This window comes from Gobio gobio (assembly GCF_949357685.1).
Source record: "Gobio gobio genome assembly, chromosome: 2".
NCBI classification, from domain to species: Eukaryota; Metazoa; Chordata; class Actinopteri; order Cypriniformes; family Gobionidae; genus Gobio; species Gobio gobio.
In genome coordinates, this window is record NC_137098.1 from 56,426,184 (window position 1) to 56,441,997 (window position 15,814).

At 38.1% G+C, this 15,814-nt stretch overlaps 1 protein-coding gene across 1 annotated transcript in view; it reads left to right on the plus strand.

Moving 5' to 3' along the window:
- The first annotated feature begins 6,866 nt into the window (after positions 1 to 6,866).
- Positions 6,867 to 15,814, plus strand: part of syt7b (synaptotagmin VIIb) — a 119,346-nt gene continuing 110,398 nt past the window's right edge. Inside the window, exon 1 of the mRNA XM_079841337.1 lies at positions 6,867 to 6,966. The gene's annotated coding sequence lies outside the window, so the exon portion shown is untranslated. The remainder of the gene's footprint in view (positions 6,967 to 15,814) is intronic.

The window sequence follows — 15,814 nt, forward strand, 5'->3', positions numbered from 1 at the left end:
TACATCAGTGGTTCCCAAACCTGTCCTGGAGGACCACCAGCCCTGCACATTTTGTATGTCTCCCTATATCTGACACCCATTTCAGGTCTTGCAGTCTCTACTAATGAGCTCATGAGTTGAATCAGTCGTGTTTGATGAGGGACACATACAAAATGTGCAGTGCTGGTGGTCCTCCAGGACAGGTTTGGAACCACTGCTCTACATAATACAGTAAACTTCAATGAACAATATCATGTGAACACACATGTTTACGTAGCTAAGGGTGTTGTGTAGTGTGGGTGAAGTGCCACAGCTATTGACCAATCAGAATCAAGGACTGGGCCGAATCATTTATGTAAAGCAGTATGTGTCTGATTCTGTGAGAGAGCACATTAGTTATCACAAAACCAAAAGAGCACCTCTTCATCTTAAAATGTTTATGTAATAGCCTTGATTTCTGCTCTAGCTGCATTATAACATTCGTATAGTGTTTGCACGTGTCTTGACAGTTACAAATAAAGCCACAATAAGCTCATGGAGCAGACTTGTGAATCACTTTGATGGATGACGCAGAGGAAACTCTGAACTGTTGTACTTGCATGTGACTTGCATGAACACATTTTGGTATGCTTTTAAAGATTGCCTTGCGAAAGCGTACCGAACCAAGAAGAAATTGCAACATTGTAACAAATTAAGTCCGTTCAGAACAAAACTAACAAAATGCCCTTAATCTACTTACCTACTGCTAGAATAAAAAAATTACGTGAAATTCATATATACTACCACAAAATTTTGGGGTCAGTAAGATGAATGCGTTTATTCAGCAAGGACGCATAAAATTGATCAAAAGTGAGAGTAAAGACAGTTATAATATAACAAAAGAATGCTGTTCTTAACATTTTATTAATCAAAGAATCCTGAAAAAAGTAATTCTATGCCCTCATATTCTCCATATTGTTTCCTGTTTTCTCTCTCATTGTTTCGGTCTCTAAAAAGCCAGAAATGATAGACAGAGTTGTGTTGAGTCAACAGGGAGCGATTTCAGATATCAGCCCTCTGAGACACTTTAGACCAGAAAGGGCTTCTTGTCTTTCACGGTACAATGAGTGTTGCCAACAGACCAATAAAAGTGAAGAATTCCACAGGTGAATGCACATGCCTATAAAGAAAAAAAATGTAATTCTGATCAATACGTATTATATATCTGCAGTTTTTTCCCCCAATGCTTTCTGAGGAGCCACTCAGAAACTGCCATATTATTTGAAAACAATTAACAATTTATTTGCATGCATCTTTAATAAAAACCCATTCCTGAATCAGAATCAGTATTTTGATGTTTTCAAAAAAAAAACTAAAGATACATGTACTTGCTTAAAATAATAATAATATCTTAATAATAATAATAATAACAATTTGTTACATTTATATAGCGCTTTTCTAGGCACTCAAAGTGCTTTACATAGAAGGGGGAATCTCCTCAACCACCACCAATGTCTTAACTCATCAAACATCTTTTTCTTGTTTTTTATGAAACTCACTAAATTCTGTTAGATTTATTTATTAAGTTAGTAACTGTCACGATTCACCCCGCTCCCTCGAATATTCTGATCTATTATGACCTCTGAGCTGTAAAGCTGCCAGAATAATAATAATAATACGCTGTTTGTTAATTGGCCAGAGGAGAACTGGCACCCTGACTGAGCCTGGTTTCTCCCAAGGTTTATTTTTCTCCATTAGGTCACCTAATGGGGTTTTGGTTTCCTTGCCACTGTTGCCTCTGGCTTGGCGTGCTCAGTTGGGGACACTCAATTTTTCAACTAAACATTGAAATAAATCTAATTAATAAACTAAATTAACCATTTAAACTAAATTACTGATCGAATTATTGATCTAAAGCCCACACTGTCACTGTATGATAATTGAAATGAACTGATGACATCAGCGTTTTTTCCAGAATGGCTATACAGCTGAATAAAATTATGCTGCATTATTTTCCTGTTTAAACACTGTAAAGCTGCTTCGAAACAATCTACATTGTTAAAAGCGCTATATAAATAAAGTTGACTTGACTTGACTTGACTTGACCAGTGAGAGTGCCCGTCATTACCACCAGAGGGCACTCCACCCGGACTGTCATTCCATCAAAGACTACATTACCCATAATCCTTTGCCCAGACTCATCAGCACTTATCCTTTACACCTGTGTCTCATTTACCTCATTACCTATATCTAGCCTTTTCACCCTGTCATTCACTGTGAAGTTTTGTATGTGTTATGCTGCGTTCACACCGAACGCTAATCGAGCATCTGGAGCTAGTGATGGGCAGACCGAGGCTTTGTGAAGCACTGAAACAGTTGAAGCAAATGTGCCATATTGTTTCGAAGCTTCGAATCAATTTGACAACCGTCTCTATGGCGACACCTAGTGGTCACTTGCAAGTGTTGGTCTGAAATAACCTTGACGATCCATGTAAAAAAAAGTTTTTAACATCTGTTTGACAACTACATGATCTTGTATTTTTAACCTGTAGCCTCCTCATTGTGGATAACTATAGGTTTTTTTGGTCATGAAAAATTATTAATGATTGATAAAAATGATTCATAAAATAAATAAAGCCACATTTGTTACATAACATTTTTTTTCAAAAACATTATTTGCTCTGCTGTTTGAAGGACTTTTTTTTTTTTAACATAATTTCTCCAGCCTTTGAAAAAATCCTCTCACAAGGGACACTTGTTGCTGGCATGCACAAATATTTTTTAGCAAGTAACTTGCATACAAATGAGGGAAAATCACTGCTATCACAAAATCTCTCTCCTCTCACAAAAACCCACGAGGTGAAGATAGATTAACTTCACTTTTAACCTGTGAGGAATTATGTTCATACAGATGTGTGACTGTGTGGTTTGTTCCCGCCCCTTTTAATCAAACGCCGTTTCGGCAGGCGCCACCTGATGAAACACTTGAAGCTTCATTTAGCCATAGTCACGTGACCTGGGTGTTTCGAATCACTGTTCAGAGCAGTGTTTCGAAACATCTGCGCTTCGGGATCTCGGCAAAGCGCTGAAACGTCAGTTTCGCGTCAGCCATCCCTATCTGGAGCGAGTGATTTCCATGTTAAGTCAATGTAAAGACGGGTTGACGCGTGTCTGGAGGTCCTGTGGCGCGTTAGATGCGTTTAGTGTGCCGCGATGGATGCAATTTCGGCTCATTCACGCGTCCAGAAAGGTCTGCCGTTTTCAGAGTTGTGAGATCCAGTCGATCAGCGGGCGCTCAGCACTCGTTAACCCCAGCAAGAGCAGCCTTATCTCGGCTAGTCCTTCTGACATTTGCTGCTGGCTCTGATGTCTCTGTAGTGGTTAAACATGAGATATAATTCGTGGGCGATCTTTGGTCTCATGAATCTATAATTTGTTGCCTGCCAAATTGTTTTGACTGAGGGCAAAGTGAAGTTTTATAACTTAGCCAATTTAACTTTACCATTGTTGACTTTATATGTTTGACTGAATTGTTTGGTTATTTCTTGTATAGCTTCTTATACCTTTTACTTATAAATTTATAATGGCTATTATTGATCACATAAACTGACATTTAACAAAAAAAGACTGGGTTGTGTTTTATGTCATATTTAATTTTATTACAGTGATAATCATATATATGCACAATTATTGTCTGAACCACATATTAATGTGTTTAAATTTTTTTTTTAAATGTAAACGAAAAGAGGCATGGTTGTGTTTTATATTTTGTTTGTTATAAATATACATGCAGTGAAGATAATCAAGGTATGCGTTGCCTGAAACACATTTGTGTGGCTATTAATGTTTAATGTTTTTTTAATGAAAATGAAAAGAGGCAGAGTGGTGTTGAATGCGTCTATTTCGCTTCAAACGCTTGATTTTTATGTGCGTCCAATTCGCTGTGGACGCGTGAATGGATTTAAAATGTTCAAGAGTCCAACTAGATGCGATAGACGTGAATTTGACGATCTATTCGCGTTCTGTGTGAACGCAGCATTACACTGCATCTCTGAGCGTTTTTCCCTGGTTTCTGATGTATCTTGTTGCCTGGACTACCCTTTTGCCTTTCACTCCAGCCTTGTTTGTTTGTTTGTTTGTTTGTTTGTTTGTTTGTTTGTTTGTTTGTTTGTTTGTTTGTTTGTTTGGACTGCCTGCCTGTTTATTGAGTCATGGCCCGAACATTGGATTACGTGTCTGGATTGTCCCTCTAATAAAGCTGCATTTGGATCTCCAACCCTAAGTCTCTGAGCAGTTACGTAACAGTAACACTTTACAATAAGGTCCCATTAGTTAACATTATGTAATACAATGAGCAATACATTTGTTGCAGTATTTATTATTCCCTGTTAACATTAGTTAATAAACTATAGAAGTTTTTTTATGTGTACTGTGGTTAACTAATGTTAAAAATGGAACCTTATTGTAAAGTGTTACCAAAAAGTCTTATTATTCTGCATAATTTTACTTCTCCGGTAAATGTACTTGTTTGAAGGGTGCTTAGATGTTTTTACTGGAAAAATAAGACATAAATGTTCATTTAGAATGTGTTTTTTTTTCTCTATATGGTCAGACGTTCTCTTTCTGTCTCACTGGGCAGCTGTAAATCAGACTTTATGCAATGAATCAAATGTCTGGTTATGCAAGACATACAGTATAAGCTGATAACATTAAATAAAAGGTTAGAAAAATTCCCATAACCTCAGGACTCTCACTCGCACACATTTATCTCCTTGTCCTCCTCTCACTGTAATTTTCCTCATTTTATATATTTCTTTGGGGCATTATAAAATAATTTATCCTGCTCCCTTCCGCCCCCTTTCTGACAGAACCTCTTCGGTTCTCTTTTTCTTTTTTCTTCCAAAATATATATTATTCCCTCTTTTCTTCGCCTTCTCAGTTACCGGATTACTGTCAACTTTTCTCTCACTCTTTTTTTTATCTAAAGTATTACCCTTCCAAACCTCAAACCTTTCAACTGTGCTCCTAAACACCAGTTTTGAAAGAAAAATAAGAATGCGCTGATCTCTTTCTTATACCGAAGACTGTTGATCGTCAACAGCACATCTCCTCACCTCTAAAGGTCTCATGGACACGCTGTGACTGAGACCCCAACTAAACCCTTATGGACTCTAATGTCATGACAGGGTCAGTGCAGTTTTATTGGACCAGGCAGTTATATTTCACGTTTTACTCAGTTTAACGGGATTACACGCCTGCTCTCCGTTCTGCCCTTCTCAGTGAAAATGAATATTTTACTGAGCAGCTGCCTGTGTTTTACTTCACCACCCCCTCTCACTTCTCTGCTGCACCATACAATTAAATCAATCTCTGTCCATCAAATAATGTTTCTTTACCTAATTAAAAAATGCCAATGAGGCAGTAGTACAGGTCAGTTCAATCAAATAATAAATTAGATGTGCCCCCATGCCTAATATACATTCATTAGCGTAGTTTAGTTTTGTTTACTTGACCTTTATTGCTATATGCAATGTATTTTATTTTTTAAGTATATTTCTTCAGGATTTTGTGTTTGAGATCTTAATCACTCATACATTGTTATTTTTATTTTATTTGTTATATTATTTTATTATAAAGCACTTTCTTTTGAATTTGTATTTTTTACTTATGGTAATATTTTTTAACATATTTTTTATATTTTATATAATTTTTAAGCATGATTCTTTAAGATTTTTACTTGAGACCTTGATCCACTCATGCGCTATTTTAATTTATTTTATTATTATTTTTAAGTATGTTTCTTCAGGATTGTTTTGTTTTATTATAAATATGTTTCTTTAGAATTTTTACTTGAGACCTTTAATAAAGATTTTTAAGCATGTTTCTTCTGGATTTTGTGCTTGAGACCAAAAAGTCTTATTATTCTGCATAATTTTACTTCTCCAGTAAATATACTTGTTTGAAGGGTGCTTAGATATTTTTACTGGAAAAATAAGACATAAATGTTAATTGAGAATGTGATTTTTTTTTTTATACGGTCAGACGTTCTCTTTCTGTCTCACTGGGCAGCTGTAAATCAGACTTTATGCAATGAATCAAATGTCTGGTTATGCAAGACATACAGTATAAGCTGATTTTCCAACTCCTCTAGAGTTAAACAGTTGAGTTTTACCATTTTCGAATCCATTCAGCCGATCTCCGGGTCTGGCGGTAGCACTTTTAGCATAGATTAGCATAGATCATTGAATCTGATTAGACCGTTAGCGGATCGGCGGGATGGATTCGAAAATGGTAAAACTCAACTGTTTAACTTGAGAGGAGTTGGAAAAAAATGAGCCTATTTTCAAAAATAGTGGAGTGTTCCTTTAAGAGTTTGGTATGGTTTGTAGGATATGCATGCCTAACAAAGCCTCAAGTCACATTGTCCTTCATATGACACAACCACTCATTTCAACAGTGTAACATTTAGTTGAAAATGTGTGCGTAAACGGTTAAATATGTGCCCACTTTGAAATGCAAAATGACCCCTTAAGCATAGACAGACTTGTGACATTTCTTAAAAAACTGAACACATTTTCCTTGCTCTTATAAGCTCTGTTCCTAGTTAGCTGCCTTTCTGTGTAACACAGCATCCTAACCTAGATGGATCCTCACCTGTGACTGATTTGGAGCGCTCTACATAGGCAGCAACTCTGGATGCCACACAAATAGCGTCCTGTAGGCTACTGGAGATGTGACTCTCAATTTATTCCAATAGAGTTTGATGTTAACTTATTGGCAAGCTATTGACACAACTCAAATTGAATAAATGTGTTAATGAAAAGTTAACAGCAACTTAAGTGATCATGCAGTGTTAACTCTTTAGCTTTGACAGCTCTAATTTTAAGGAATTGTCTCTCCGCAGGTTCTTTGTCTCTGAGTGTGTTCCTAGTATCGGTGGGATTAACAGTGTGTGTTGTGTGGCTGGTGGCACTATGCGGGGTCTGTGGATGGTGCCAACGCAAACTGGTAAGTGATTTCACTTCCTGCACAACAATAAGTTTACAACAGGCACGTGCAGAGGGGGGGGCTTTGGGTGCTCGAGCCCCTGCCCTTTTTCAAAATGAATCAAAAGTGCCCCTCTCAGACAAATATCAATGATAATATCGTGGTCAATAAAACTAAATAAATGTGATTATTATAACATGACATTGATGACAATGTATAAAATAGTAACGAACGGCTCAAAAGTCGGACAATTTCTGTTGAGGCGTTGCCATAACGCGTTGCTATGGGTTGCGTGCGTTTTGATTGACTGCTGATTTTCCTCTGTTCGGAAGCGGCTCTCGAGCCAAATATGGTCCTTTCAGAGAGTGTGTGGCCTCGCGGGAAAAAAAGTAAACCAATATTTTTTTTTCATCCATAATCAGAGCTAATGTGTTGATTTAATTACAAATCTATATATTATATATTTTAAAGTATTACACAATTCACCAATGCGCGTTTGTCATGTATATACACCAACCAATCGTGATCTGGCAAAGCAAGTTCAAATTCCATTGGGCATGTGAAGTGGAGCGGTAATTTTCTGTTCTTATTAATAAATCGGTTGAAAATTACATGGACAGACGAACTACGTTTCGGGCTTTCGGTATGGTGCGCGCGTGTACCGAACGGTTATGAATGCAATCTATAACAGTTAACAGTCGGCTTGTTTAAAGCGCGGAACACACTTCAATCCGAGTTCCCACACGAACATATTAAGTATTCAGTCCATTTTATCACGAAATTCAAACGATAAATGCCGTTTTAACGCTCTATTATGTGACGTGACAGAGAGACGCGTATCAGTTCAACTTCAAGCGGCAGCGCGCGGCGCGCGAGTGAACGCCATCATCTCTTCCTAAAGAAATGAATATCTAAAGGTATGTTGAGGATACATTACAACTTATTGAAACGTATCATATGTTGTGTAATCGCTCCATCTGTGTTTCAACCGCGGAAAGACAATAAAACAGCTTGTAAACAAAAAATGTCATGTAGAATCACATTTACCTCAGAAGTCATTCAGTGTCCACAGCTGTGAGTTCACTAGAGAGATTAACGTCAACTCTTTCACTGAATACATGCACTATATTAGCCTATATATTCGTTATATTAGCCTATATATATTCATTATATTCCACTTAGCCTGTTAGTGATGTCTTGTTTATTTAATGTATGTTTAAATAAACCTGTCATGAAAATTACAGCCACTAAATGATTATATTTCAACAACGAGTTGGAGAAAAAAAAATAATAATTAGATTTACATATTAATGCAAAAACTGCCTTATGTGAAGCTTATGAGTGTTGATTTTTATATCTAAAAATAAATAGCAAATGAATTTAGGCTAATAGTTTGGGCTCTGTTGTTAATCTTTAATAGCAATATGTAAGGGCTCCCTATATAGTTTACAGCATTATCTTTAAGAAACTTTTAGTTATAACTGAATTAATTTAAGGACAGACACAATTTTTTTTTTCATTAAACCACTGTTGAATAAAAATTAATAAAAAAGCAATTTTGTAAAACTGCTGTACCGAATCCGTAGCAAACCGTGACTTCAAAACCGAGCTACGTACCGAACCGTCAGTTTTGTGTACCGTTACACCCCTAATGTATATATATTTACATATTGCCCCTTTTTTACATTTGAGCCCCTGCCTCTGAAGAACTCTCTGCACGGCCCTGGTTTACAATGTCTTAAAAAGATGTAGACATTGACATCTGTTGGTGTATAAGTTGCATGAACAATCAGCTACGATTAAGGTAATTGCCTTTTTAGTGTCTTCTCTTTAATGGTTGTTTGTCGATTACTCTGACAACAATCCACAAACATCTCAAAGATATTTGCATAAACACATGTATTCTTTTCCAAAGCCTAGTATGCAACATTTTTAAGGCATTAAGCATGATCATGATGCAGAAAAAGGTGGTATAATTATGATACCTAAGAATGCATTGTGATGAGCTCAGTAAATACAAAATTGCATTCATACCTCAAATGTTTCGATAAATGGTTAAATATAATTATAAAATTAACTATTTTATCCAATTTACTACACTATTCAGTGGTCAGTAGGTCTTTTTTTTAAAGAAATTAATACTTTCATTCAGCAAGGACACATTAAATGATTAAAAATGACGCTAAAAACATTTTGTTACAAAAGAGCTTTACTTAAAATAAATACTGTTCTTTTGAACTTTCCATTCATGAAGAATTCTGCCAAAAAAAAAATATCACAAAAATATTAAACAGCACACCTCTTTTTAAAGGTGCTGTAGGTGATTCTCTGCAGAAACATTTTTTGTAATGCTGATTGAAAGTCTCCTCATATCCTAATAGCAATCACTCTATTAAGCGGTCTAAGTGTATTTTTATAAATATATATCGTCTGTGGAAGGCGTAGGACCATAAAATGTTCATTCAATCCTTGCGTTCGGTCCGAGCGATCCTATAGCATGTGTTCCCTGTCTCCGTCAGTACGCTCAAGCCGGACAAGGTGCTTGTCTCCATAGAGACATCATCTGCTCAAAGCAGACTCTCATTCTGGAACCCCTGGCATGCAAGTAATATTATTACACAATAGGCTACACACTGACAAGTTTTGCTAGCTAAACAAACCGAAAACTTGCTCCATCTAATTCCATTTAAAAAAAAATGTTTTGTAAAGTTTGGTATGTGTCTGGTCTTCGGAGCTGTTCGCGTTCATGCTTTCAGGAGGCATGGCTGTGGACAGCGATTTCGTACGCTTTCAGTGCTATCACGCTAAAGTTAGCATTTACCTAGATCTCCTACAGCACCTTTAATTGATAACAAGAATATTTCTTGAGAAGCAAATCGGCATATTAGAATGATTTCTGAAGGATCATGTAGCACTTTAGACCGGTCCAATCAGCGAACAGAGGGAGTGGCTGAGAGCGATGACAATGATGTCCTCCCCCAGTTTCTCTTGTAGCCAATATGGAAGTGACTTAAACTGCAATTCATCGACTGGCCGCTAGGGACAGGCTCCGAAAGGGAGCAGCTTGTCTGCTGTCTGTTAGTCATCACGTCACCTCAGCTCCAGCCACGTCCCGCCTCTTTGCCCATTTTCTGTTATCCAGGAGTGACGTGCTGACAAGATGGCAATGGCCAGCTCGACCCTACTTTACGCTTCAAAACTGCTCTCCAGAATCCTATAGGTGACGTCACTGACACTATGTCCATATTTTTTTACAGTCTATGGTTTGAGATGACATGCATCCCGATCAAATGTTAGCGATTGGTTATGGCTGATCCAGAGTGGCTCTGGGCAGATCCAATAGTTTTAAACTTCAACAGAGTAATCGCCTTCAAGGAAGTCGATGCTTGTCAATGGAGAGTGGCCAGACTCTCTGTACAAATGAAATGTACGAGAGTCTGGTAGGACCAGGCTACGCGAACCCCCTTTGCGGTTGATATTTGCCCTCGATGCACACTTTTGCCAAGCTCGCAATGAAGCGAGCTCTACCCGACAGTCAAAGCGCCATACATTACGAAAGTGTGGACTCATAGGAAGGCCGCAAGTGTTTAGAGTGCCATTTGGGACAGGGCCTAAACTGTAGCAGTCTGGGAGAGGATTCCTTTTTTGCTTTACTGCTTAAACCATTAAAGGGGCTATATGCGTTTTTCTGAAATTTAAACTCGCGACTGACACCTGTGGCCAAAAAATAGAACTGCTCTTATTTTCTGCTCGCTCTCGCAGCGGTGGTGACGTCACATAGGCAGGCAGCGCGGGAAAAATCCGACCCGACAGAAAATAGGAAAAATAGGATACAGGCTTATAGGTGCACCCACTGTGAGCGGACAAGGTGTCAGTATGCTCATCAGGAGATGTTTGAGTCATAAATGGTCAAATAAAAAGGCTATTGTTACGTTTATTTAGGGGAAAAAGTTGCATATAGCCCCTTTAAATGCATAAATGTTTCGCCAATCATTATTACACATACACATTCAGGTCTTTAGTAACCCAGATCTATATCTAACACAGATGGCTCTCTACCTGTCGCGATAATATAAAACTATCCTCATATTTTAATAACAATTATAAAATAATAAAATCATGCATATTTTGTTACCTTTTGGAGCTTGGAAGGGTTCAGTTTGAGCAGATGTTTTATACCATCATCACTGTCCTCGTCAGAGCTGATTTCCCAGTACATTCAGCATCTGGCTCATATTTGCAATCTCAAACATATTCTCAAAACTATCATTTTCAACATTTTCAAAATCAACATTTCAATCGCTGGCAGCTTCTTCACCAGACCCACCATCAAGTGGCACTAATATTTGATTGCGTTCAGTACTTGCTCTGCAGTAAATCACTGAGCCATTTCAAGTTTTGCTGATGATACTTCCTATTCTTTTGTTTTCTGCCTGCGGAACTATGGCCCTGTCCAAAATGGCACCCTAAACCCTCACGGTCTTCCTCTGAGTCCGCACTTTCACGATGTAATGCAGCTTTGACTGCCAGGTAGAAGTCCTCTACGTCAGTGGTTCCCAAACCTGTCCTGGGGACCCCCCACCAATGCACGTTTTGCATGTCTCCCTCATCTAGCACACCTGTTTCAACTTATCAGCTCATTAATAGAGACTGCAAGACTTGAATTTGGTGTGTCTAATGAGGGAGACATACAAAATGTGCGGTGGTGAGGGGTCCCCAGGACAGGTTTGGGAACCACTGCTCTACGTAGCTTGCAAACTTGCGGGCTCAGCTGAAGTGCCGTCGAGGGTGCATAGCAGCCGCAAAGGGGGCGCTCACGAGCACCCTTCTTTAAGCTTAAATGGCGAATGGGACACCCTACGATCTTGTGGGACATGCGCACGCAGTGGCCATTGTAAGTCCACAAGATCTAAACTGCACATGAAGTGTGCCATTTGGGACAGGGCCTATGAGTGAACGTCACTTCATCATTGTGTATCAGACATTGCCACCTTGTGGAATAAAGATGAACTGCACTCATTCAGTCATCAAAGATTCAATTATTGTTTTGCAGAAAAAATATACTTGCACTGTTTCACACCACATATATACAATCTTTACAAAAACTGAATGGGAAAACAGGCATTATTTTTTTTTTTTCTTGTTATATTGTTTATAATGAATTGATTGAGGAATACTAAGAAGGTTGAACTTTAAAAAAAAAGAATGAGGAGGAGGGTTGTGAATGACATCCCGGGTCACTAAAGACTAAAGGGTTAAAATAGCTTTTAAAATACATAGGGTACATTTTTTTTTAAAATACATTTTAAAAATAAAGGGTTAAAATACATACAGCTACACAATATAAATATAATTTCACTCACCTAGCCTTGAAGAAAAAATTCCCGCTTCTGTCCTTTTAAGTGTTAAAAGAGCATGTTCTGCCGTTTATTGAAGCTGATTGCTGTAGCCTAATTTTATCAATGGAGCCAAAAGTCTCCGGCTATGGATTTTGCCTCACCCTCCTCTACTCAATACCCTCAGACTCATCTTAGCACAGTTTTGCGGACGATTGTAATTACATTGGCAGATTCTGCCCGTTCGGGGAAGGGCAGCCCGACATGAGTAATATTTTATGGTGTTACAGAGGTGAAATTATAAACAAGTAAAAAACATTCTGAGACATGGGAACTGGGAATTTTATTAACCTTAAATCATCCTGTTCACCTCAAAATTTTGGTTAGGCTGTGTGCCTCCCTTACCTCCCCTGACAAGCCGCCACTGGCTCTGCAAACAAATAAATTGATGAAAAACTTAAAGCATAATGGAAGGATTTAAATGGAGTATTATTAGTATTGCAGAAGGAGGAAGGGCCATGACGTGCCCTCGTTTGTGTTTACATCAGACGTCGATCCAGAATGCCTTTCACTAGTTGTAAATCTTATTTTCTGTCTGGATAATTAGGAGTTGAGCCTGTAGTTTCCGTTCAGCCTCAACATCTGCAAAACAAGATTTGCCATTCAAATCATGCAAAGCTATTCAGCGCAAGGCGGCCAAATGAGACTGAATCGTGAGTGAAGATGTATTTAGGAAAAAAGAAATAATTAGGCTAAATGATTTATATATAAACATGAAAATGTGATTACAGACCACTTTTTGATTAATAGCCAGTTGATAAATAGAATCCACATACAAATTAATCTCCTGTGCTCAGTTTAATTGAATAACCCTCTTCCTAAAATAAACGGATCACCTATTATTCTAAATTAATTACCTTTAACACATTTAATGTGTCACTTGCTTTTTTGCATGTCGAGGCATCGTTTCACAACCTTTCCTAATACAAATCCATGCTTTCCATTCATCAACCAGGAGGAGTGATCGGTTTTGAGATGGTCAGCACAGGCCAGACGGAGGAAGTGAAAGGGAGGAAATGAGAGGAGGAGTGAGAGGCAGACGGGAAGACTGCAGGGTGGCTAAAAAGAGATTTCAAGCTTTAATTACGCTCAGTAATGGCTTCCCCACCACGTGCCCGGCCTGCGGGCATCTACCGTCTTACTGTTATTACAATGAGGGATTACAAACTCGCTTCTCATTCTATTCGTCACATTTTTCTGTGAAGTTTTTGCTCGTCCTCTTTTGCCGTTTTACTTAGTACTTCATGCCTCAATCTAAAACATAATTTTACTGTCCACCCTCTTCTGTTTTCATACTCTATTAAGCTGTTCTTAACTGCGGTTAGCTGACCACGAAATGATTTGCAAAATGCTTTTGTCATCAAAAGCACATTAGAGCTTTTGGTGAGGCCCAAGTTCTTCATTGCGGTGAACAACTGGGACATAGTCCTGGAACTATGACAGTGGTTCTGCAAAATCAAGTGTGAAAACAGCCACTAAAAGCTGTTTTTCGTTGCAAAATGTGTATATATGATTGACTTTCAGATGTGTGAATCTCATGAAAACATTGGGTGAAAAAAGGGCCCATAGTTGAAGAAATGTAAAGACCCCCTGTGGTGAAAAATCAAGTTTTTAATGTTGTTTATATGTCTGTGTGGTGTTTTTATTATGCTTTAAGAGAAACCCTGTGCAAATTCATTCGTAGACACCATTGCTGAGTATTTTTTCTTTAAAACGGCAGTGTACCTAAACTGTGTACCAAAGAACGCATTTAAGAAGGGATAGGAAAAATCAGGTACATATTGCAATATAGCAGGTGAATTATGTATATGATCTACATTAAGATGTTATGATGAACTATACCTTTCTCCACTGACTTTCTATAAAACTGATTTTGAGAAGGAAGTCTGACTCTGAGATGGTGAACGGCGACATGGTTTGTGTAACATTAGTAGCACATTATTAGCTGTTTGATAATGTAGTCAAGCCAAAGGATAATCATATCAATTAACGCTATGTGTCCGGCGTTGTCGAGAGCGTTACATGAAACTCATTACCGTTATGATACACCAACTTATAGACGACCTTGTATAATTTGCTGTTCCTCTTCTTCTTCTTCTGAATCAGTTTCTGGTTCAAACATACGTTTATATGACTGAATGAACCAATAATTGCCATTCTGTGCCATACAGTTGGCCGAGTGGATCAGGTAGTCCGAGCTGGTGTGATTGAGTGGAGGCGGGGACTAATTAGCATATTTATGGTTGAGGAGTTTTAAAGGGTTAGTTCACCCAAAAATGAAAATTCTGTCATTAATTACTCACCCTCATGTCGTTCGACACCCGTAAGACCTCCGTTCATATTCGGAACACAAATGAAGATATTTTAGTTGAAAGCTGATGGCTGAGAAAGGCTTCAGACAGGCCTCCATTGGCATTCAGTACATTGACACTTCCAAGATCCATGAAAGGCACTTAAAACGTCGTTACAAAGTCCATCTCACCACAGTGGCTCTACAATAATTTAACGATGCGACGACAATAGTTTTTGTGCGCAAAAAAAAATCAAAATAACACCTTTAACCAACTTGTTCTCGACTTCCGTGTGTGCCTCCACGACGCATGCGCGAGAATATGACGTAGCGCCGGCGTTCGGGAATCCATGAAATACACACTTTAACCCCGTTTTGAGAACTACGCCGAGACCTAAAGCACGATCAATGTAGAATCCAACAGCTTAGACACGCGCGTCTTCCTCTGCTCGTAAACAAATCGCTTCTGGGTCATATGTCCGAACGCCGGATCTGCGTCATATTCTCGCGCATGCGAGGGATCTTGGAAGTGGATCTTGGAAGTGTCAATGTACTGAATGCCAATGGAGGCCTGTCTGAAGCCTTTCTCAGCCATCAGCTTTCAACTAAAATATCTTAATTTGTGTTCCGAAGATGAACGGAGGTCTTACGGGTGTCCAACGACATGAGGGTGAGTAATTAATGACATAATTTTCATTTTTGGGTGAACTAACCCTTTAAGGGATCAAATTATTGACTGCAGGGGGACTTTAAATGTATTTAAGTAATGTTAAACAGTGGACATGCATACCTCACAGGAAAATTCTGTCATTTTCTGTGCTGGAAATATAAACATTTGGAATAAAATGTATGACTCAGTTGTCTTGCTAAAGCATTTTATTTATCCTAATCTCACACGCTGTGATTTCACACTTTTTGCATAATTTGGCAAACACAGCTATAATATTTGATCTTGTCTGTTTGGCAAACAAGTTAAACATCACAAAATGATGCAGTTTTTTTGTATTATTGTACACTCTTGTAGAACTATTCATATTTTTAATTAGCTTTTATTTTTATATTTAAATTTTAGATTAGTTTTAGGAATTTTGTTGTGTACTTGTGTAATTTGTATTAGTTTGTATATTTCTACTTGGCTTTCATTTCAGTTTCAGTTTTAGGAATTGTACTACTTGAGAGCTGC